Below are 26,110 nucleotides of genomic sequence, written 5' to 3' on the forward strand. Positions count from 1 at the left end.
TCTGACAACGCCAGTCAATTAGGCTCATAGAAGAGCCTAACATGCAGACCGCTGCTCACAGAGCGCTGACTACACCTTTTTGCACTGTGTGGCATACATTCCACACCATGCTGGAAATGGGAGAGCAAATCCAGTGGGCCACTATATGAGCCCTCCCGCATGCACCCCCTGGGCCCTTAGGCCTCACCACCACTCTTTTCATGGCTGGCTCACTGCCATGAAAAGGGTGGTGGTGAGGCAACTCAAAATATGCTTGGCGATGCCCCTGTGGCACTGCCAGCATATTTCTGTCTCTGACCACTGGGCAAACGCGGCAGGATCCTGGTTCCCTGGCAGTCACAGCATTCCTGTGGTGGTTCGACCACTGCAGTCATAATACTGGTCCCGCAGTGCAGCGGTGGTCGGACTGCCCCTTCGGACGGTTGGACTCGTAGTCAGACCCTTGGCCATTAAAAAGACCCATTAAAGGTTGGACCCTCTGTTGTACTGGTCAGGGATACATGGAGACACAGAGAGGTTCAGTAGAACCTCTACCGCTTGACAGCTGATCGATAAGACAGGAGGAAAAACTAAGGCTCAACTAGCGTCTCAATCAGTTGTAGGTGCTTCATTTGAACATGGGAAATAAACAAAATGGGTCCATTCGAACCCCTTCCGCAGTCAGCCAACAAGCATATCTTAGTTGTGGTCAATCTTACCATCGGGCACCTAGAAGCTGCAGCTCTGAGGGGCATGTGTGTATGGTTGGTCAACTGCTCCATTGAGCCGGCCACCTTCCCTGAAGACGGGAAGCACACAGAGACCAACCCTTACTGAAGAAAACCTCTGATGACCCAAAGGACCTCAAGAACTACAGACTCATATATATTTTTTTCATATATATATATATATTTATATATCTATATCACCTACTGGCGGTTGCTATTAGGTAGTTATAGATTATAGATTGGACCAAAGATTCCACAGGAATAGGGGAGAGGGTGTGGCTTAACGACAGGGTGGCTTACTTTGAAGCTGGGTTTGAGTCTGACAGGAGGCTCAAACTTCCTGTGATTCTGGGCAAATTATTTAGGTCCCCCGCGCCCCAAAAATTAATGTGTCTATCTGTAATGTAACTGGTGCTAATGTAAAGTGCTCTGATACCTCTGGGTCGAGTTCGCTCTATAAAAAAACTACAGACAAAAACTTCACACGATGGGTTTTGTGAAGGACGTAAGTATCAATGGGAGGAAGGGGTATGTCCTTAGAGACACTGGTGCCTTCCACACTATGGTTGGGAAGAAGTACCTTAACCCTGAGGAGACACAGGTTTTGTAGCCATTGTAAAGGGCATGGATTATCCGCTTGCCAGGGTTGAGATTGAGCTCGATGGTAAGGCGACCTTGGTTGATTTTGGGTTAAGGGAAAAGTAAAGTGCTGGATGTCTCTTGGCCAATAATTTGTTGGCCCGGGTCTTGATGCCAGGACCGAAAACTTTCATGGCTAGGGCCACATCAGCTTTGTTGACCAGAGCATAGGCTGTACATCAGACAGTGGGACTAGGATCATTCCTGTTTTGCATGGTCCAGGGCAAGGTCGCATGCAGAAAAAGGCACTCTTTGGGAAGGCAATGGCAATGAAGGTCTTCACTTTTGCTCAAGAGGGAGGGGAGGATGAGGTTCCTGAAGTGGACCAGTCAAGGTTACATCCAGAGCTGCACGTTTACTGGTTTCTGGAGGGCTTAACCAAGAAGATTTCTGAAAGTCACAGGAGGAGTGCCCTCACTTGTGGGACTTTGGAAGGAGGCCTAGGAACAGGTCAGCAAAGGAGTGGTCAGGAAACACTATGTTGGCTGGGAGTATAGCCTACTTTATAGCGAGTCAATCAATCCTGAGCCAGGAATTAGTAAGAAGCTAGTGATCCCATTAGTGAACAAACATTTCCTGTTTATCACTGGCCCATGACGTTTCCTCAGAAGGACACTTAGGCCTGATTATGAGTTTGGTGGTGCTACAGTAAAAGCTGAAACACGCTGTCCTCTGTAGGATCGCCAAATGCATAGTGCGACCGCCTTCCAGGTTAGGACTGCAATCCTGGTCCGGCAGGTGGTCATGTGGAGGTCTGAAAACGGCAGTCAATTAGGCTCATAGAAGAGCCTAACATGCAGACCGCTGCTCACAGAGCACTGACTACACCTTTCTGCACTGTGTGGCATACATTCCACACCATCCTGGAATTGGGAGAGCAAGTCCAGTGGGGCACTATATGTGCCCTCCCGCATGAACCCGCTGGGCCCTTGGGCCCCCTTAGTTGCCTCACCACCACTCTTTTCATGGCTGGCTCACTGCCATGAAAAGGGTGGTGGTGAGGCAACTCGAAATATGCTTGGCGATGCCCCTGTGGCACTGCCAGCATATTTCTGTCTCTGACCACTGGGCAAACGCTGCAGGATCCTGGTTCCCTGGCAGTCACAGCATTCCTGTGGTGGTTCGACCACTGCAGTCATTATACTACAGGGGGTCCCGCAGTGCGGCGGTGGTTGGACTGCCCCTTTGGACCATTGGGCTCATAATCAGACCCTTGGCCATTAAAAAGACCCATTATACTATACTATACTATACTATACTGTTCTAGGCTAGTTGCCAGCCATGTACTTTTGTACTGACATTTACTGTGATATATTGTAGCGTACAATACTTCTGATTCGTAAATTTATGACCCATGTTATGCTAATGGATTTGCTTTTTATTGTCTATGCTGAAACAACCAATAAAAAAACTTTTGAAATTAAAAAAGACCCATTATAGGTTGGACCCTCTGTTGTACTGGTCAGGGATACCTGGAGAGACAGAGAGGTTCAGTAGAACCTGTACCGCTTGACAGCTGATCGATAAGACAGTCAGAAGAACTAAGGCACAACTAGGGTCTCAATCAGTTGTAGGTGCTTCAATTTAGCATGGGAAATAAACAAAATTGGTTCATTCGTCCCCCTTCCGCAGTCAGCCAACAAGCATATCTTAGTTGTGGTCAATCTTACCATCGGGCACCCAGAAGCTGCAGCTCTGAGGGGCATGTGTGTATGGTTGGTCAACTGCTCCATTGAGCCTGCCACCTTCCCTGAAGACGGGAAGCACACAGAGATCAACCCTTACTGAAGAAAACCTCTGATGACCCAACGGACCTCAAGAACTACAGACCCATATATATATTTGTTCATATATATATTTATGTATATATATATATATTACCTACTGGTGGTTGCCAGTAGGTAGTTATAGATTATAGATTGGACCAAAGATTCCACTGGAATAGGGGAGAGGGTGGGGCTTAACGGCTCGGGTGGCTGACTTTGAAGCTGGGTTCGAGTCTGACGGGAGGCTCAAACTTCCTGTGATTCTGGGCAAATTATTTAGGCCCCCTGTGCCCCAAAAATTAATGTGTCTATCTGTAATGTAACTGGTGCTAATGTAAAGTGCTCAGATACCTTTGGGTCGAGTTCGCTCTATAAAAAAACTACAGACAAAAACTGGGGTTTTTTTGCCAATAACTTTGGTACCGCTTGTAAAAACTTCACAAATTTTCAAAAAGCTTCCCCTTTTTGTTCAGCTGCTGCTGGTGGATCTTAAAATCAGCTGCAATTTTTTTTCATACCGGCACGTGGGCTCCCATGAGTCTTTTGAAAGAAACCCTTGGGTGGGCCAAATCTCAGCGGCATGTTAAAAATAAAGGAGCATGGGGACTCTCTCCTAGAGTTAAATGTAACCCCATGGATGACCACCTCTCTGGGGTTTTTGAATTACAATATTCGGGGTTGCCTGCAGGGCACCCCCATGCCCCATGGACCACCCCCTCCCAGAGGCTTCTATAATGATTAAATGGGGGGTTTCTCAGAGGGGGGGTGTGGAACTGCCAACCCTGGGGACTGTCACCTCCCTGGGGCACAAACCAGTCATAAATATAGGGGGCCACATGGCCCTCCTGCAGCACCGAGGACCACGACCTGACCGGGCTAAATATGAAATGAATACTGGGAAACACACCATCCACAGCCTGGGGACCACTACCTCCCTGGGGCTCTATGCTGTAATGATGGGGGGCTGCACGGCACCACTCCTGGAGCCAACGTGGCCCTGGGGATTGGCACACCCCAGGGACTGCTCCAGCAATGTCTAGTAGTACCTGTGCCTAGGACAAAGCAGTTAGCTATGGCTTGGCGGGAGCACCACTCCTGCTAAGATACAGCAAGCTCGATTCCGCTTTCAACAAGTGAGAGCATTAAAAATTCTCTCGCTTCTTGAAAGCGGAGAAGAATTGCTTCTTGACAGAGGGAGCTATATGTCAGTAGCTCCTAGATGTTAGTAGCTCTCTCTGTCCAAAAGCAATGGCAGCTCCCGCAGTAGGCGGGGAGCCCCACAGTCCCCAATGTAAGCAACTGGGTGCCCTAGGCACTCAGTAGTGTGGTCAGACCCCAGAGGAAAAGGACCCCAGGGCCCCAATCGGCTCGGGAAGGGACCATGAGGCCCACTTCCTTGTTTAAAAAATAATAGTAACTTTAAAAAAAGGGCAAGCCTCGGGGATGGGCTGCCCAGAGCTAAAATTGGCCAAGGGAAAAGGGGACACAGGCCCCTTCTTCCTTTAAAAAGAAAAAAAGAAACCCCAGGCCCGTGGCATCGGGTTCCCAAGGCCATAATCCGCACTGAGTGGGGTGCCACACTGTCCCCTTCCCCATTCTAAAAAAGCATGGCACCAGGCGTTGGGGTCTCCGCGGCCTTATACAGCCCAGGGAGTGGGGTCCACTGTGTCCCCCTTCCTTTATAATAAAAAAGAAACCGTTACCGGAATGACGCTGGAGGCCTGCCCCTTTTCTTCAGCACTCTGCAATCACACCTCCTGTTGTGCTGCTGGGTAGGGGATAAAGTGCCCTTGGCTGGTGAGGTTCCTTAGGGGCCAGCTCCTGTTACCTCCAGTAAGTCCCACACAGTAGAATTTCTGAGAGGTGATCAGAGTCCATGCCCCCTTTCTCCAGCACTCCGTAAACACGCCTCTGTGTGTGCTGCTGGTGGGGGGATAGTGTCCCTTGCCTCCTGAGGGCCTCAGGACTAAAGTGGACTTCTTCCCCCAACCAGTAGTGCGCCAGGAATCACGTTTGAAGAGTGGTGGAGAAAGGGGGCATGGCCTCCAACAACCTGACAAGTTAAAGGGGGCAGGGCAGGAATACCCTAACCTCCTAGGCCTCTTGGACGAGGAGACCCACAGGTAACCCGCAGGGTGCAAAAAATATATATTTTTAATTTTAGTGGGTGCCGCATTAGATCCCACACAACCAGCCACATACCCATTAACAGACCCATACAAGTACTCATACATCCACTTACTCATCCATAGCGCCACTCATATACCCACTCACCCATTCAGACAGCCAGTCACACAATTACTCACTCACCCATACAGCTACTCACACAACTATCTCTCACCCATACAGTCACTCCCACAGCCACACACTCACCCATACAGCTACTACACGCCCACTTATTTACCTATACAGCCTCTCACACACCCAATCACTTACCCTAACGGCCTCTCAACATAGCCACTCACTCACCCATACAACCAATCACACACTCACTCACACACCTACACAACCACTTACATAAACATTCAACCATCCATACAAGTACTGACACATCTGCTCATTCACCCACACAGCCATTCACACAGACACATACTCTCCAATACATCCACTCACACACCAACTCATTTAACTGAACTCCCACTCAAAAAGCCAATCACTTATCCATACAGCACACATACTCACCCAGTCACTTACTCATACAGCATTCAGAGTCACATTCACTAGGGGTGGGTGGAATTTGCATATTTGCATTACGCAAATCTCCGCAAAATGGTAAAAAATCTCAGCGAACACGCAGAAATTCCGCGAACAGGCGGAATTGCTTGTTCATGATGCTTCTTTACTGTTCGCAATCGCTGTTTGCGTGGTTGGGGGAAAATATCTTGCAAACACGCATTTTGAGACGGCAAACAAGCAAAAAATTTTGCAAAGTCGAGGAACGCAGAATTTTGGCCAATTTCGGGTTCTCCGCGGAACGCGAAATTACCCAAATTCTGACAAATTCTGCAAACGGAAAGGAATTTACCACCAAGTCCTAACATTTACTCACTCACCCATACAGTCACCCGCACCCACTCACTCACAACCCCATAAAGCCACTGACACACCCACTCACTAACCAATACAGCCACTCAAACAGCTACTCACTCATCCACATAGCTACTCACACACCCACTTATACACCCATTTAGCCACTCAGACATCCACTCACACATGAACACACACAACCACTCACATATTATATGTTACAAATAGTATCACTCATTGGTAGTACACCTGTATATAATTAAACTTTTGTAGTAGCATAGTATATATGTTTAACACTCATAAATTCCTCGAAAATGCTTACACTCACTGGATGATGTCATCAGTGATATCATTTGAGATGTCATCAGTGATGTCACTGGCCATTATATGAGTGATGTAATATGTGTAATCATAAGCAGTGCATTGTGGAGACATTAAGTTATAGGACTATAAAAAGGGGAGCTTGAAGCCTTAAAAAGTGTTAAATGTCAAGCCTCCAGTCAGGCTATGCGTGCAGGAGAATCTCTGAAAGCACTCTGCCGGTGACCAAGACTGGAGGCCAAAGTCTGCCAGTCTCCCAGATGGGTGAGGGAATATAACTAAGGGAACCCAAGATCACCTACCCCTGCGGCCTGAAGCACCAGTACATACTGTTTGCCAAAGCCAGTGTGCCCTATGAGAGAGAGTGGAGGACTAGACGGAGCAAGTCCAGTGGGAGATCCTGTCATTGGATCTCAAAAGCGATATGCGAGGAAAATGGTGTTTGTACCAATCAGGTCATTGCCTGTGTGCGGAAGGAAGTTGGTGACCCCATATCTTAGGGGGACCAACACGAGGATTACTGCAGTGCTGATCAGCCCATAGCCTGTGTGCGGAGTGAAGTCAGCAACCCCATATGCCATGTGGGGCTGATGTGAAGATTTCTGCTGTGATGATCAGGTCTTAGCCTGTGTGTGGAGTGAAGTCAACAGCCCTGTATGCCATCTGGGGCTTCCATGAAGAGCACTGCTGTGCTGCTCAGACCGTAGCCTGTGTTAAGAGTGAGGACGGTGACCCTGTATGCCAGGTACAGCCACTCAGAAAAGGCAAGGAGCATGGTCTGTTTGAGACTGTTGTCGAAGGAGGAGGCTGCTGTAGTGACCTGTGCACGCCTAAGCCCCGATTTAGGACCAGCACCAGTAGCATCAAGATACCTCACCCACCACCACCTGGGGTGGATCCAAGGGAACCTAACAGCATTGGAAGAGAAAATGAGAAACTCAAGGACATCTGACTGCTGCCCTTTTGGGGCCAAGTGTGAGGAACTCACAAGAGACAGTCCATTGCAGCTTCAGCACCTATGAAGGCATGCGAGGAAGTCTCCCTATATTTTGAAAACAAAATAGAATCCATTTATGATAAAATCCTGGCATCTCAAACAGATAATGGCACTCTGATTGCCCCCTCCCCCACTGAAAACACTAACTTCATGCTGACCACTTTTCCTCCCATCAATAATAGAGAGCTTCCAACATTAATGACCCATGTAAAATCCGGGTCCCCGGATGACCTTATTCCTGCTAAAACTTTAGCCTCCCTGAGTACTTTGTTAGGCCCCCATATTCAAGGTGTAATCAACCAGTCTTTGAAGAAGGGTCACGTACCAACTGAATGGAAAATAGCGGTGGTGAACCCCATCCGTAAGAATGCTGCTCTCCCCTGGACGGAGCTCTCCAACCTCCGGCCCATCTCCCTCCTACCATATCTAAGCAAGCTGGCCGAGAAACATGTCAACGCGCACCTGTCCAATTACATCGAGGCAGCGGGCGGCCTAGACCACTCCCAATCTGGTTTTAGGCCAAACCATAGCACAGAATCAGCCCTACTGTCAGTGACTGATAACATCAGGATGTCACTTGACGGGGGGAGCTCAGTGATTCTGGTGCTATTGGATTTGTCCGCTGCCTTCGACACGGTGTCGCACAAAATTCTTCTTGGCCGCTTGAGGGAGGTGGGAGTAAAAGGGACCGCCCTTGCGTGGCTTGAAAGCTTTCTTGCGGACAGGCAACAAGGTGTCAAATTAGGCTCCCACAAATCTATCTGTAGGAAGCTCACCAAGGGAGTGCCACAGGGCTCATGCCTGAGCCCCACGTTATTTAACGTATATGTGGCCCCCTTGGCGGACATCATAAGATCTTACGGGTTCTCCCCAATCTCCTACGCTGATGACACCCAGCTGTTGTTTCCCTTCCAAACCATCACACCTGCAGTCATGCAATCCTTTCAAAATGGTATGAGAGCTGTGGCAGGTTGGATGGCCCAGAACTTCCTCCAATGCAATGTGACTAAAACCGAAGTCATGTTGTTTGGAGGGGCCACCCTGCTTTGGTCCCCGGACTGGTGGCCACTTGAGCTAGGACCTGTCCCCGTGCCAAAACAGACCATCAAAAATTTGGGAGTGCGCCTAGACCAAACATTGATACTAAAAGACCATGTCAATCAAGTTACGGGAACCTGTTTCCGAGTAATTGGACTTCTACGACGCATCTTCCCCTTCCTGCCCGACATCCACATGAAAACGCTGGTACAAGCACTGGTCATCGGACGGGTAGACTATTGTAATGGTCTACTCATCTCTGCCAATCAAGAACAACTGTGCAGATTGCAAGTGGTGCAGAACACTGCAGCAAGACTCATCTTGAATGCCCCCCCCGAACCCCATCACGCCCACTCCTCTCTCACCTTCACTGGCTCCCGGTGAGACAACGCATCAACTTTAAACTATGTTGTATAATGCATAAGTGTATTTATGGGTCCGGTCCCAAATACCTAAGAGACATCTTTGTCCCTTACTCCCCTGGACGTGCCCTGCGCTCCAGTAACACCATGTTGATGCAGGTGCCCAGAGTGACCAGAGCAAGACAGGGAGGCCGGGCCCCCTCACTCAAAGGCCCCTTGCTATGGAACTCCCTGCCTCCACAGCTGAGACAAATCCCTAATCTCCTCTCTTTTAGGAAAAAATTAAAAACATACCTATTTACCCTAGACTAATTCCCTCCTGCTCCCCTACACTGTCATCCCCTAATATGTTTCTCAACCCTTACAGAAGCTACGCGCGGAGATACCCCTTCGGGGCTGATTCAGGCGCGTTATAAGAATATAAATAAATAAATAAAAGGGGGTGAGCTTGGAGACTTTGGTCGTGCAGGTCTTACTGGTGTGATAAAGACTGATTTACAGGTCAAACTGCCTCAGGGTAACTGGCCTGCCATATAGAGCTTTGGTACTGGTGCACTTTTGACTTAATTAGAGTCAGAGTTGGACTCATGAGATTCGGACTACTAGTGGTGCGTAGCCTGAATGTTGCCTATTCTGAATGGGGAATAGCTACTACTGATAGTGAGAAGAGAGTGGCACTTAAGAATCTGCCTGTTAAAGCACTAGAACCCTGACTTAGGAGACTGCGTTTATTGTTTCTGAAAGCCATTTTTTACTTTGTGTTGGTATACGCATGCTCCTTTTTTCATAAAAGTGCTTGACTGGACAATCATTTTTTGCTGCTGGTGAATATATTTTGAGATGTGAGCCGGTGTTCACCCTCCTGTGTCTACCTCCCCCCAAGAAGCCTTGGACTGCTCGACCTGCTCTACCACTGAGAGTCAAGTGCTGAAGGGGTCCTCGGCCCATTTGATTAAGATATATAGTAGGTCGGGCCCTGGGACATCAGCAGTAAAAGGCCTTAATCCTCTCCAGTTGGACCCGTAGCTTCTGTGTGCCCTGTGGCACTTTGAATAGGTTTCTGACTCCTAAATAATCTAAGGAGCATGGGTTGTTTTTATAAAATTCATTTCAGAAGGAAATCAAAGGATGGTTATCCGATGTCCCTTGAAGGACTCCATCCCTCTGATTGCATCCATTCACATTGGGTCACAAACTGCGATCAGCATCATGAGGTCACTCTGTAACCACCTACTATTCCTTAATTTAAGAACCAACCTATAAGTATTTCGGTCAGGTTGCAAAGTAATAACATAGACAAAAGGTTCCTGAAGGAATTATTTCATATTATTTATCAATTCGTGTATATGTCATAAAGATGAACCTCATTCAATAAACAACGGGAGATTATACTTATAGGATCAGTGAATTTTATATAATGTCATAAGATATATACAAAAATATATCCTATTTTTTCAGCATAGGTAACCATCTATATGACAATTCATGAGTGGCAACTGAAAAAACAAACTAAACTGCTACTTAAATTCTTCATATGAGCAGTAATGATTGACACTTTTTCAAATTATATGGACTATATATACAATTTATGCCATATATACATTATTTAACAACTATATACATTTATACAATACATAGTCTAATGATGTTATTAGCAAAACAGTGTCAATTCGTCGACGTTTCGGTCTCACGCTTCGCAATTAACCGAGACAATCATCAGGACCAACGTTGCACCATGAATAGATTTAATGTCAGAGAAGTACTGTCGTCCTGAATCTTTTGTACTAGGGAGAGGCAGGTTCAAGGTCTTATTCGGTATCTTCGGGCATGTTTAGAATGCCTGCATGGAATTTGTTCGGGAATCAAACACCAACAAAATCCGCAGCTCGCTACAACAGTCGAGTTGCAAATTAAGGCACCGGTGACAAAAAGTTGTTTCACAAATTGCAACAACTTTTTGCAACTAGAATTTTATTACCCCAGGCTCTTAATTATTTAATTGTCAACGTACTAATAAATGTTAACTGTGCACAGGAAATCCCGCAGTAAGCCAGCATAAAAAAGACACAGGCCGCAGGGAAATTCATGGCTGAAAAAGGAACCGTACGTGGCGTGTCAGGTTGATCAACAGGAAGAATGGCATACACACTGCCACTGCAGCAGGTATCACTCGGAGAACACACATTATATGCATTGCAAGTGTAGGACGATGATGAGTAAGCTGGCAAATACAGATGCATGTACTGTAATGGAGGAAAACAAGTTGTGCAAACCTCGAACATCTCTGGAATATTGAGACAATGGTGTGTGTAGGTAGAAGGAGATCTGGGTACCATCTCCAGGCAGATTAGATGGCAGCGAAGAAAGAATACACCATAATCATAACAGAGGACACTGACTCACACAGGCCTTGCAAGTCTCAGTAGCTAGAAGACAATGGTGTGCAAGGGCAAATGGAGACTAACCAGGTCCTCCAGGCAGATGAGATAATAGAATGTGATCTCACACACTCATCTCTCCCAGTCACAAGGAAACAACCAAGCAACAGATATGCTCACTGCCGCACTACAGTAGGAAGACCAAAAACATGATACTGGAAAATGAACGCCGACGCCCATTGTAATTTTTTTAACAAAGTTTCAAGCCCTCTTGCAGCAAGGAGCAAGGGTTAGCCATAACATAAGGCAAAAAGGAGGAATCTGAATCAGTCTGCAGAGAAAGTCTATTACCTGGGTGTGCACAGGCAAGAGAATGACCCAGAATAAGCACAATATTCACCAGCAGTATATTAGAGATGCCATCCAAGGCAGAATAACTGAACCTCGATACTTATTGGCAGGAAAGCATGTGACAAACCGAGGATTAAGGCTCAACTGACACTGAGCTTGGAACCTTTAAGAAATAACAATTGGTAGATTCCATATTAAAATGTCCACATGCCATTGTGGCTTAGGCGGTTACCTTCAATATAAATATTATCACAGGTAAGTAATCAGGTTCTTGTCATGAGTCATTTCAACCTTTATTATTTTTATGGCTGTAGGTCATTGTCTGAATTCATCAACTATCATTAACTATCATTATTCCTTCGGTTTCTTTGAGGATTGACTAGTTGTGTTGCCCTAAACTTGCTCTATACCACTACTCTTCTTTTCTTACCATCAAGGGGTGCTTAAGTAGGCGTAGCTCCACCAGGAGGAGTGCAAATAGAATTTACAAATCTGGCCAGCATTTATATTTTGGGCTGTGCCCCCATATTTATTCTTTTTTAATGGCAAACAAACAATTCTTTAAGACTACACTTCTCCATACCGCATTAGATAAAAACATGTACCTTCAGCCTGTGTCAACTTTTCTGCTGCTTCTGTTGTTGCGGATGTGTTGCCATAATTGTGGTTGCCAGTGATTTACTTTCCGTACTTTCATGGAGGGTGGGAAATGTTTTTCAGAGTGCATAAAAGATCCAGTAGTGGATACTTCTGTGTTTTTTCCTCGAGTTATTATGGCAAGCAGCACCCTTTAAGAAAGACAGCAGTCTGTGTGATCCAGTGCAGAATGTGTTCATAGATTCTAACTCTTCTGTATTTTGCTGTGGATTATTCACCTGGTAGGTCTTTTTCCAGTACACTTGTCTGTGGTTGCCAGTCTGGCATTCATCCTTGCGTTGGAATGCCATATCATCTCTCCCTCAGGAGATGGCCAACAAAATATTACCTTAGATTCCTGGGGGCTCATTTATGAGAAATGACGCATCGCTGCGTGAAAGCAGCGATGCGTCACTTCTCAGTGCGCACTCCTTGCGACATACCTGATGCGTCATATTTATTGTGTGACGCATCATGTCGCAAGGAGTTACAGATACGTCAGTATTTCTGACGTATCTGTAAGCGCAAAAGTGACGCATTGCTGGAGTGTGTCACAAAAGTGACGCAACTCCAGCAATGCGTCCTTTCACACGGGGCAAGCCCCATGTGAAAGGGCCTTCGTCAGTCTTACGCCTGCTGTGAGGCAGGCGCAAGATTTTGACGCAACGGCATACTAAAAGTGACGCAGTGAAATCTCATAGATTTCACTGCGTGACTTCTACGACCCTTCCTTGCGTCAATACGCCCCCCTTGCATACATTATAACTGGCGCAGGTATAATGTGGTGCAGGGGTTTACAAACTGACGCATCTACCTAGATGCGTCACTTTGTAAATATGGTGCAACAAGGCACATTTTTTACGCTGCTGGTGCGTCACAAAAAGTGACGCACCGGCCGCGTAAAAGTGACGCACGGCCTCATATGAGGCCTTGAGTCAGTTTTGCGCTGCTGATGTGTCACTGTTTGTAACGCATCGGCAGCGTAAAACATGCCTCCTGATGCGCACTATTTACAAAGTGACGCATCTAAGAAGATGCGTCACTTTGTAAACCCCTGCGCTACATTATACCTGCGTCAGGTATAATGTATGCAGGGGGGCGTTCCCCTGCAAAAAGCCTCGTAGAAGTGACGCAGTGAAATCTATGTGATTTCACTGTGTCACTTCTAGGACGCCGTTGCGACAAAATCTTGCGCCTGCCTCACAGCAGGCGTAAGACTGACGCACGCCCTTTCACATGGGGCTTGCCCCATGTGAAAGGACGCATTGCGGGAGTTGCGTCACTTTTGTGACACACTCCAGCAATGCGTCACTTTTGCGCTTACAGATACGTCAGAAATACTGACGTATCTGTAACTCCTTGCGACATGATGCGTCACACAATAAATATGACGCATCAGGTATGTCGCAAGGAGTGCGCACTGAGAAGTGACGCATCGCTGCTTTCACGCAGCGATGCGTCATTTCTCATAAATGAGGCCCCAAATGTATCTTAATATGAGGGGCTCTCTCTGCTGTGATAGGCATTGTTCGATTCAGATGGGCTCTGATCAATAAGAAGCATGTCTATGGGATCTCAGGAAAATATCACTTGCATGGATCTACTGATTGTCACTAGAATTTGTCTAAACATTAGGCCCATCAATATTGTCAATATTGGCAGCATTGGTTGGGGGCAGCTATTTTCTTGGCGGTAACTACCTCACTGAATGAGAGCCATCAAAAAGAATTGTTAGCATCAAGTAGCACCACCATTATATCACACAGGTTGACAGGCTCCATTCTTCCTCTTTTCAGCTGATGGATGGGAATTAATGGAAAAACGAAAACTGAGAAACCACATTGGAGGAAACCAAATAATGGAAAACTATTTTAAGGAGAGGCAATTTTAAGAAACTATAGGAAGCAATTTAAAACAACAATTTTTAAATTGAGAACATCCACAATTACATTAAACTTTAGTGGAGTTTAGGGCTCGTGTGTGATTTTGTGGTTTAGGAATATGTAATGTTTAGGGGTGAGTTGGGTTTTTTAGAACCCAGGAATGGGTGGCTTTAGGCATAGAGAGCGGTTTTTAGGGCTATGGATGCATGGATTTTAGGGGTGTGAGGGTTGTTTTGGTAAACAACAGGTAGCTCATCCTCTCATTGGAGGGTGAGCAATCGACTTCTATTAAAGAGTTTCATTGCTGTTGGCGTAATATGGCCCAGTGGCTGAAAGTGAACTCAGTACAATTCAATGCCGGTAAGACAGAGATTCTTTTCTGCCCTGTTGATAGAATTCCCTCAGTGCTGCCTAGCAACTTCTGGCCCAGCAAAATGCCAACCGCAGTACGACCAGTGGAGAAGGTACGCAATTTGGGCATTATGTTCAACAACAAGTTGACCATGGAAGCCCAAGTCACTAGAACGGTAGGAAGCTGCTTGGCAATCATTAGATCGATACGCAAAATTATTCCTTTACTACCACCTCAAGTGCGGGCACTTGCTGTACAGAGTACAGTCTTGAGTAGACTGGACTACTGTAACGCCCTTTTGCTTGAATCTCCTAAGTCCCTGTTGGACAGACTGTTGAGAATCCAGTCCACCGCAGCTAAACTTGCTTTGGGCTGGCCGAGGCGGTCTTCGTCCTCCAGGGCCCTTGCAGAACTCCACTGGCTACCGGTGGGACAGAGAATCAAGTTTAAGTCTCTCAGTCTCATGTTCAAAGCTCTGCACAGGATGGGCCTGTTTGCGCTACAGAGGAAATTTAAGTGGTAGGTCCCAGCCAGAAATCTTCGCTCTGCCTCAGCTAGATTGGTTAAGGTAGCTAGGTTTAGGAAAGCCAGAACCGGTGGCAGAACTTTGACGGTCGCTGCGGCTAGACTGTGGAAGGGACTGCCTCTGGAAGTAAGACACATTAGTGATCTTTTGCCCTTCAGAAAAAGGTTAAAAACTCTGTTATTCCCTAAAGTTTAGCTGCTACACTGCCCTTTACTAGTTGCCTGAACCTCCTTGTTGTCTGTTTTTCTGCCGAGCACTTTGAGTTTCTCAGCAGCAGGATGCCGTTAGGTGATAGAGCACTTTACAAATGAAATAAATAAATAAATAAAATAAAAGGAGTGAGTGGAGTGCAAGGCTGGTGAGTGCTTTTTAGGGTTCACGGATGATTGGAGATTAGGGTTGGTGAGGGTTTTTTAGGTTCAGTGATGAGTAGAGGGTAGGGCTGGTGAAGAATATTTAGGGTTCAGGACTGGGTGAAGTTTAGGGTTGGGAGGGTTTTTTAAGGATTCAGTGATAGGTGGAGTGTAAATGTAGAAAGGGTTTCTTAGAATTCAGGGTTGGATAGAGTTCAGGGGTGTTGAGAATTTTTAGGGGTCACGGTCGGGTGGTATTTAAGGGCGGTAAGTCTTCTTTTAGGGTTCATGCATGGGTGGAGTTTGGGTGTGGTGAGGAGTTTTAAGGGGTCAGGAATGGATGAGGTTTAGGCTTAGAAAGAGTTTTTAGGGGTCAGGAAAGGATGGAGTTTAGAGGTGGTGAGGGGCTTTAGGGTTTAGGGAATAGTGGAATGTAGGGGTAGAAAGGGATTTAGGGTTTCAGGATTGGATGTAGTTTAGGGGTCAGTGATGGGTGTACTTATTGAGGGGTTTTCAGCTTTCTGGGATGGGTGGAATTAAGGGTAGAAAGGGCTTTTAGGGTTCAGGGATGGGTGTTATTTAGGCATGGTGAGGGTTGTTAGGGGGCAGCAATAGATAGTGTTTATGGGTAGTGAGGATCAGCACATTTAAAAAGCATTGCAAATAATTGTTTGACAATGTAAGAAATATAAAACTGAAATGAGGACCTCTTGAAGTAAAGCACTGAAATAAATACCTCCAACAATATGATTTTGAAAGTAAGACCTGCAATCATTGCATTTACACTTTAACCCCTTCGAAGCTAATGACGAGCTGGGCTCGTCATGGCGCTTACCTGCCGTGCGCGGATGACAAGGCCAGCTCGTCATGATTAATGATCATTTTGGTTTTTCAGCGCAGGACGGGAAAACGCCTAGCAGCCATGTGGTTAAAAAGTAAGCATACAAAAGGCAATTTCAAACAAAAAGACATTCTATGAATTAATTTCCATGACATGGTAAATGCCATTCATTCTGAAAACGTTCAGTAAATAGTTTAGGTAAAAATGTTTCACATTAATGTTATTCAATTCATTTTTCAATGATATCACACAGAATCCCTTGCAGCATCCCCCATCTCCCTACGTGATCCAGATTCTAGAGAGACTAAGTACCAGAGAAAAGGGAGCTGCTGAGCACAGCATACAGAGCGAGCTGAAGCCGGAGGGACATCTGGATGGTCCAGCTGAAGAGGTCAATACTGACGTGCCCATGCTGGGACCAGTGATTCAGGAGTGCACACTGAAGCCAGAAGCAATGCTGGAAATGTTTCTCGATTTGAGCATGGCTACAGCAATGAGAAGATTGGCTGGTGCCCCACTCCAAACCATGAAATGAGACTTGCAGCTTCCTCCTGAGCAATATCCCTGATAAGTAAGCAGTGCTGTGAGGGTAGTATTAATGTACAATGGTCAGAGGTTCCGGGTTCTACCACAGACCTGTAAGTTCCCATTCTTTTCCTTTCCACACTTGCTACTTTAGCTTTCTCACATCTAAACTCTGCAGTTGTAAGGGAAAGGGGAGTCACACGGTGGTGCTCTCACAGCACAACGATGGCTTCCCAAAGTGAAAAAGAAAGATTATTCTGTGGCTGACCCTTTTTTGGCTGTCTTCAAATGTTTAAAAAACCTTTGACAACAAAGGAAAATAAATTATGCCTGTGCTTTCACTACACTTTTGAGCTTTCATTTGAAATATTAAACAATGTTATAAAGAGGTTAATCGAAAGGAAGAAAGTTTTGTTTGGTAGGCAAAAGACTCTCTGAAAACCATTTTCATCACTTTGGCTTACTCCCTCAGAGGGCATGACTTCAATTTGTTCAAAGGTATTAGATTGTATTTGGAAAGCTCAACATTAATCCTGAAGCATCTGTTCATGACAATTAATAATGTAGATCTCAGTATTCAGCTTAGATTTCTGTAAACCTGCATGGGAATGTGTGAGTCCATCTGAATTTATTTTGACTGGATTAATACGGAAAATTGTTTTTCTAATGTTTGTAGATCCTTTCCTGGGCAGTTTGATTTTGTGTATCAAAAAGTAAACATGGTTTCGTGATTTCAAACTGTATTATGGGGATATAAATGATCCTTTTTCAGTTCTCTATCCCAGAAGTGTTAGATCTGATGTTTTGGTATTCCCCCCACATTTTGCCTTTAGTCCCCTATTTTTTGGATGAACTTATCTTTGTTGGCATCAGGACTGTGTGCATTTTGGTGGGCAAAGATGGCGGCTAAGTGAGCTCGGCCGGAGGTGGTCTTACCCCAGAGATGGCTGATACAGCTTAGACTATATTTTGAACTACATACCCGAATGGAGCTCAACCCTAACAACTTTACCCCCATATCGGTGAAGAACTTACTGGAGATCCAGCGGGTAATCGTCGCCTCGCGAGGGTCACAGAGCGGCTCATTATCGGCTATCGAGGATTGGAGGCGGAGTCAGCCCTGGTCCAGAGCGCTGTAAAGAGGCAGAAGGCAATTTTAGTAATCCCGCAGGAGATGGCTCCTAAGACGGGGCTGAAGGGTAAAGGCCTGGTACCGCCGGCAGCAGCAGATTCCCCAGGGCAGGTCTCATCGGGAAACCTGGCAGAATCGGATGTGATCTCTGCTGCACAAGATCGCAGGCAGCAGCGCCTCCGGACGGAGAATGCCCAGGATGGGAAGGGGAGGGCTGCAGGAGCGCAGTCCCAGCAGCTAAAAACCGCCAATATTGTTGATCTGTTCCGGGGCTCCTCAGCGAAGGACCAGCCATGTATGAACAAGGAGGTGGCTGCCAAAGGACAGAGAATTACCGGTAAGCCACCCTTGGGGGCTGGGGATCAACCGGAATCTGGCATTATACAGTTAACTATCCCACAGCCATTACAGTTACAAACTGTAACCTTAACAAATGCTTTGAATGCGGTGGACGTTAGTACCGATGCTCTGGGAGTTTCTGGGGACACTCGATCTGTTGGTGAAAAGAGGGCACAGCAGGAGGAAAGTTAGGTGCTCCCAGCGACCCCAGCTTCAGGGCTGAAAGGAAAAGAAGTTAGAAGACCCCCAAGTCTCATAAGGAGAGAGATGTAGTCTCAGAGACAAATGACTTTTACTCACTCTCTGATGCTACAGGGTCTGGACTGGGCTCAGGGCAGGGGTCCAATACTGAGTCAAGCGAGCCAAGCGGGGATGACAGTATTTCAGGGACAGAAATGGAAGGGAAAGGTAGAACTAGAACCACCCCAATAAGAAAGTACACATGCGCACAGGGAAAACTGGAAACGCTAAGCATGATGATTACAGACGGCAACATACCCTGGATGATCAACCGGGTGGGGCCCGGAATCTGTTTTATCTGGCAGAGGGGCAGACAGGATCCCCGGCGCAAATCTCCAATGTTGGAATCCATTTTGCAGTGTGTCATGGCGCACAGGGAAGATGTCCGTTTGGAAAGCAAGCGCGCACAGAATGCCACCCGGAAACTGCAGGGGGCAATAAGGAAAATTGCCAGAACCTGCAATGACATATCGGATCGGATGACAGAATTGGAAACAAGGACAGTTGCACTGGAAGAAGATATGGCAGGCTCAAGAGATCAAGTTAGTGCGCATGAGCAACAGCTCACTGACATTCAGTGGAAACTCGAGGAAGGAGAAAACCGCCAGAGAAGGAACAACCTACGCTTTCTGGGAAATCCGGAGGGCAAAGAAGGGTCTGATGCACAAATCTTCATGGTCCAGCTTTTGGAAAAATCTTTCCCGGATCTGGTAGGGTGGAATTGGGCGCAAGAAGTACAGCGAGCACACCGAGTTCCCTTTAATATTCGATTGCCCATCACCCAAATGCCAAACCTAGAGCTCTTTTAGTTTATTTCAGGATTTTTTTTCTGCAACAGAATATATTTGAAAAGGCTAGACCCAAATCGCAAAGGACAAGGGAAGGGTTGACCTTCTTTGCTCGGCCGGATTTCTGCCACGTTACGGTGGAACAAATATGGCGATTGCGGCAAATGATCTCTCAGTTTCAAGAGAAGGGTGTACAGGCCTATCTTCTTAATCCGGCTAGGCTGAAAGTTATTTAGAATGAGCAAACCCGTTTTTTTGTATCAGAAATCAAGGCCAAGGAGTTTTTGAATACTGTCGGGGTGAATGTCGGTTAAGGTTTTTTCTATATTATTTTTCTCGTCCCTGATCATGATTGGTTCTACGGATGGAACGGTTAGAATAAGACAGAATGGACAGAATGTACACAATGCGGAAAATAATGTGTAGAAAATGAGAAAATGAGAATAAATTTGGTTATACACTACATTTTAAGGTGGGGGTTGGGTGAAGATTTGGGCTCTGGGAGGTTATCTAAATATTTAGACATAGAGAGATGCAAATTATGTATAATCGGCCATCACTGGGGAAGGGTTGGGACCACCACTCATAACACACAGACCTAGCGTGGTCTGATGCCTTATGCAGCAGGGTGGGGGGTAGGGAGAGGGGCACTGAGGGAGTGGGGAGGGGAGGGTAGGGGGGCGGGGCAAGGGAGAGGGGAGAGAAAACTGAAAATCCAGGAAAGCAAGCTTGACGGACAGGAGAAAAGCTGTATTTGGGGAAGAGGCTATATTGGAAGGAGGGTAAGAGCAAAAAGGAAGATACAACGTAGGAAGATGGGAAGCTTTAATAATGGGTAGACTAACAATATCTACTAATAATGTCGGGGGCTGAATGATAGGGGGAAAAGGAATAGGGTTGGAGAAATGCTTCAAACATTAAAGGCGGACATTATATGTCAACAGGAGACCCACATTCCCTGGCAGAAAAGAGGGCTCAATTTTATACCAGGGTATTCCCAAGTCGTTTGCTCGTCCCAAACTACTACCACCTGGGGTGTTGCCATACATGTTTCCTCTCGATTGTTACCTATTAATCGAGTAAAGGCAGATACATGGGGTCGTTGGGCTATAGCTTTCATTCCCAATAATTGCACTATTTGTACCGTATACGGCTCTAATTTCGATGACGCTGAATTATGGATAAAGCTGGAGATGGAATTAGCATCCTTGGCGACACCTATAATTATATGCGCGGATTTTAATATTCATATAGATACGGGTCAGTGGGATAAGGATGGGTATTCAGGTAGGAAACCACAAATCTTTAGAGCACTTAGAGCTCCAACAGAAAGTCACGGGCTAGTTGACATGTAGGCATGTAAAAAAAGTGGGAATCCAGGAAATAGCTCCAATATTGTTGGATCTGTTTCTATCCGTACAATATAAAGGGGTATCACCACGGTCATGGCAGGAAACGAATATCGTGATTTTTCTGAAGAAGGGCAAAGAGCCGGAAGACGCAGCCGCCTATAGGCCAATCTCATTAATTAATAAGGATGAGAAATTATATTAAAAAATCTTGGCTCTGAGGCCATCCAGGGTAATTAAGACATTAGTGAGCCCATGCCAGCACGGCTTTATCCCAGGCAGAAGCACTACGGACCATGTTCGGAGGGTGGGGGAGGCAGAGGTAGAGGAAGAAACCCCACCAAGTATTTATGAATTAGCAATTGGCAAACTTGCTCCAGGGATATTATTAAGGCAGCTAGAAAGCAGTTACTATAAGAAACTCGCTTCAAAATTTTAAGGACTGCCCGGAAAATATGGAGAAATATTAGCAAAAAATTGGAGATTCCTGAAGTCCATGGATATATATGGATGTGGCGCTCTTCAACCTTTCCTGCCCTGCAGTATGATAGAATAAGTAAAATATGGGAAAAGGCAGGCATAGAACAGATAGGGGATATTGCAGATCAGAACGGGGTTGTGCCATTTGATGAGCTATAGTTAAGGTTTGGGCTACATTCAAGAACTTTTTTTTAAATACATACAAGTGCGCGTGGTGTTGAATAAGAAGATCAGGCAATATACTAATCTGCGTCAAATCCCATTGTTAGAGTGTTTGAAGAAAAAGCGAACCTGTGTTAAGGATTTGTATATAATATTGATTGATGCCACCCCGGATGACATCTGTAAAGTAGAAAGCGCCTGGGCAGTAAAATTGAATAATCCCGACATAGATATCTGTAGGTCATTAGAGCTGTCTAAGAAAGTTTATTTAAGGGCAAATCTCAAAGCTCAAATGTATTAAACAGTATTTAGACTTTATTTTACTCTGGCCAAACTTTGGGAGTGGGGGAAACAGGGGAATAATAAATGCCCAAGGTGCGATCAAGGACCAGCCGATATAATGCATATGTTTGCTGAGTGTGATAAATTATTGGATTTGAAGGTGGGTATTGAGAAGTTTCTTAGTCAATATCTGGGGAGGCCAGTAACTCTGACGTCAACACTGCTGATACTGGGATTTGACAAAAGATTACAGCTTAACCTCACTCAAGGATATTTAAGTTATATGGCTTCCACTGTGTATCGCATTCTGATTGCAACTATGTGGAAGGATGTAATGCCACCATCATATCAGGCTTGGTATGCAAGATTACATCATGTATATAACTTGGAGCTGGCTCTGTACAAGTGTAAAGGTCAAAGGGGGAAGAGACGGGGCCGTCAGATATGGGGTTTGTTACTGGAAGACTAGTGGTAAGTAGGGCTATTGCAGCACAGGGCAGTCTTTATAGGGATATCTGAAGTTAACAATTCGGTTGTTTTTTATGGGATGGGGTGGCCGGGAGTCCCATGGACATTGTGTTCGGCTCCAGGACTGTACCTGTGTATCTTTAGTTTTGTTTTTTCTTTCTTTTCTGTGTTTTTCTCTTTCTTTTTTTTTGCCTCCCTGGCTTGCGGGGGCTCCTGTGTTGCTTCTTTTTATGCTGTTTGTACACAAAACTGTCCACTTTTTGCTTACTGGAAAAAAAAAAAAGGACTGTGTGCACTTTACGGCAGCTAACCAATGGTAAAGTGTTTGTGCTCTCTCCCTTAATCATGATAAAACTGGCCTACCCCTAATTGGCACATGTAATTTACTTATAAGTCCCTAGTAAATGGTACTACATGTAACCAAAACCATGTTTATTAAATGCCACTCGTTGGCTGCAGCACCCATCGAGCCACCCACTGAAGTAGCACTGTAAAACATGTATCAGGCCTGCCACTGCCATTTCTACCTTGGAAAATAAACGGGCTGGTACTGGGTATAAGAAAGGCATCCTCAGAACTACTAAACAAAGCACTCCTGGTCCTGTGGAAGTTTCAAAATAAGAACTGCCCTGCTGTCTGAAGAAGGATGACTGGATCTGCTTGCCTTGAACCAGGTTCTCCAGAAGTGACTCCAAGGATCAGTTGGCTAACCTCCTGTTTGAGCTACATACCGCAACAAGCTTCTTGAGGTCTTCCTTGCAACAGCCCAGCAGACCAGCCCTGCTTCTGACCTCTGTTAGAGTGAGTCTTGATTCCCAAGCAATACTCTCGGGTCCTGGACCCTCGGCCGGCACCAGAGTGTACTCCTCCTGTGTTGAACTGAGGTGCATGTGAAAAATCCTGAGGTTAGGGACTCTTCCTGACCTCAAGTGGGATGCTTGTAGCAGTAACAATCACGCGACCTCCGGACAATGTGAAGTTCCGACAGACACCTGCTCTTCCTGCCATTGACTGCCCGCATCTCCCACCAACGTAGAGCTCCAGTGGTGACATCTTGCCCACATTGACAATGATCGCTGTCGCCTTTGCCGACGCAAAGCTCCGGCCAAGAATTTCGAGTGGATTTGGACTTTAAGAAGGTAAACCTTTCACAGGAACAAACGTGGTCCATGTATCCGACCTGAATTTCTTCACAATTGGCCTGACCTTGTGACTTTGACCCAGGAAAGCATGACCGGATCCCCATGAGTGGCATTTTGTGATTTTAGCCCCAATTTTTGCCTAAAAACCAGTTCTACTTATTCCGATTTTTGTTGTTTTAGTATCATTTTATTTCTTTCATTTTACTCTATTTCTCTAAATTTGTTTGAGTATTTTCTTTTGCGGTGCAATAACTCTAATACTGTTTGATGCTGCATAAATAATTTACACATTGCACCTAAGTTAAACCTGACTGCTTTTGTGCCACACCAGTACAGTACAGATGTATTTAATGATTTTTGTGGTTCACCAAGATAATATTTGTGGTTATTACTTATAGGGGCTCTCACCCCTCTTAACCAATAAATACATTTCTTACAAGAAGGAATCCCATGACACCGTGGAAAGGATGGATAACCTGCGTTTCATTCATATTTGAACTGAAACTAACCTTCCTGAATGATTGTAATAATGTGGTAAAAGTATTCGCTCAGGTTAGTCAGCACCAAGTCAGAGATAAGAAAGTCACATCATCAAATTCTAAAATTTGATTCTCGGTTGCTCTTTCTTCTGAAGTTGAATGAATAAATACCTATTGGTAATTTAATATTTGCTTAAACATGAATGTTATTTGAGTTCTGCAAATAGTATCACTATGTGTTTACATGAGTAAAGCTTTCAGGTTTCTGCCAGTCTTTCATAGGACAGGTATCCTGTCAAGGCTCCACTGGTGCTATGTGATTTGAATGTATGTCCCTGAGATTTATCTGAAGTACTGTAAATAGTAAAACATTCAAATTGAGCACCACAGTCTATCGAGATATGTGGAACTAGAAGCTCAATCTAAAGAGACTGGAAGCTTATTTTACAATATTCTCACACCAAATCTTGGGTTCCAGGTAGGCAGATGCTGATCTGTTACCTGCCTTTGCTCTGCAGAGTCCTGAAGGAGGTGGTGGAATAGTGCATTGGAGAAGGCCATCTTGGCAACCTTTCCCATTATTCTTCGAGTCTCTCCAGATATCAGGTAGATGAGCATAGGTGCAAGATACTGCAGTGTCAACAACCAGAATCTTCCTTGTCAGATATGATCTTCAAAGATGTGCAGCTGATGTGGATATCCACTTTGTACAGGCAGCAGATTAGAAATAACCACTGCAGCTGCAGCATTTATTCTCTGGGTATGACCTCCAGGTAAGAGTGTGAGGAAGTCACCAAGAGAGGAGATAGATGGGAGTAGCAAAGATGTCAGTGAAATTTGTTTTTATTATCAATGTGGCTTGGTTACTCAGGGGAATGAGGTGGTGGTAGGCATTTTTTTTATTTGTATCATAAATGTAAATGAGGGAGGGTAGGCTAGTGGCAGTTAGAGGATGGTGACAGGACACTAGCAAGGATATTTACCAATGTTTCACACAACACATAGCAGCAAGCAAAGTTAATGTGCTGCATTGCATGAAACAGAGAGTGCAGACATGTCCCATATCTACTATTATACAGAGCACTTCTGTTCTCTCCCAGTGTTTGCACAAGGTGTGCTGCCTAGTGCTATTACTGGCAGCATTGTGCCAGGTTGCAAGGGTGCATGTGTTATGGGCAGGTTTGGATTTTTTGTGAAGGAAGGGATACCTACCTGTACAAAAAGTATCCAAAGAGGAAATAACAGGGAGAAAAAAAGATTTTTCTCCTTGTTATGCCATCCCCAGGTAGGTGTACTGATTTGGTGCAATCCCAGGTTTACAAACCTATGTAAATGTGAAATTGTGTCAAATGCAAATTTGGATGCATGGGAACCCAGGTTCTTCGCCCATGAAATGGCTACTAGCTTAACCCCTTCCATGCTCATGACGAGCTCAGCTCGTCATGAGGCACAGTTGAGCTGTGCTGATGACGAGCTGAGCTCGTCATGAAATTATAGAATTCAAAGAATGTCAGCACAGGAGGGGAAAATGCACAGCAGCCAAGGTGTTAAAGTGTAACGCAACACAGGAAAGCAGCTGTGTTTGTCTTTGTATTGCCCTTAATTCACCATGAGTGATGGAAGGACATTGCAAAGGCTTAGTACATCTGAGCCTAGGTTTTTTTATGAATGAATCATTGGGGACAGGGATGATTGCATTGCGGCACAGTAAAAGACATAGCTATGACAGGGCTCGTGTTCTGCTAGCTATATCGGGTCAACTTTCAGGGTGGGTGTTGGATTGTGGGGCCATTTTTTATAGGATATTTTTCAATGATAGAGCTTTCCCATCAGAGCTGCAGGTGACATAATAGGTAACTTGTGCTTTGCTATCTTTGTAAAAGTGTTTGTATTTATATAGTGCCTTCTACTCAGAGGTCTCATAGCGCTGTATTCATACCGCTGTGGAACCCTTCCTGGATTTCCTGTGAGATGTCCAGAGAGAATTGGCATTCCCTTTTGCAATTTTCAGGCACTAGGAGGGTGCCCGAAGAGATTTACCTACCGCAAGGGGTCACGACTGCTCACGGTGAGAAAGCTGTCACTTGAGCAGAAAATCAGCTTGAGCAGCAGAAAAATTCAGATGGAGCAGCCGCTCCCTCTGGCATGCTATGTGTTGCCGCTCGCGATGATCTTTCAGCTTGAAATGAGTTCCCGACACTAAAAATCAGCACGAGCAGCTGGATGTGCTGATATCTGCCCATTCATTAAACTCCTCTGAATCTCGCAGAGTTTTCATGTAACACCGTGGAATTCCGCAGAGTGCAATTCTACTAGTTCCGCCCACCCCTAGTGAATACTTTTTTTTTTTTTTTTTTTTTGGGGGAAAACCTTTATTTGTAATTAAAAGTACACCGCTATTCAGCCACACATCCCGGAGGCTAGGCAGCATTATAAAGCAACATGTAAGTGTGTACAAAACAGTAACAGGAGCAATCAGGTTTAATTTTATATAGCATAAAGTGAACTGAATGAACAAGGTGAAACCGAAAAGGAACAAAGATAAAG

Source organism: Lissotriton vulgaris, chromosome 4_1 (assembly GCF_964263255.1).
Source record: "Lissotriton vulgaris chromosome 4_1, aLisVul1.2, whole genome shotgun sequence".
NCBI classification, from domain to species: domain Eukaryota; kingdom Metazoa; phylum Chordata; class Amphibia; order Caudata; family Salamandridae; genus Lissotriton; species Lissotriton vulgaris.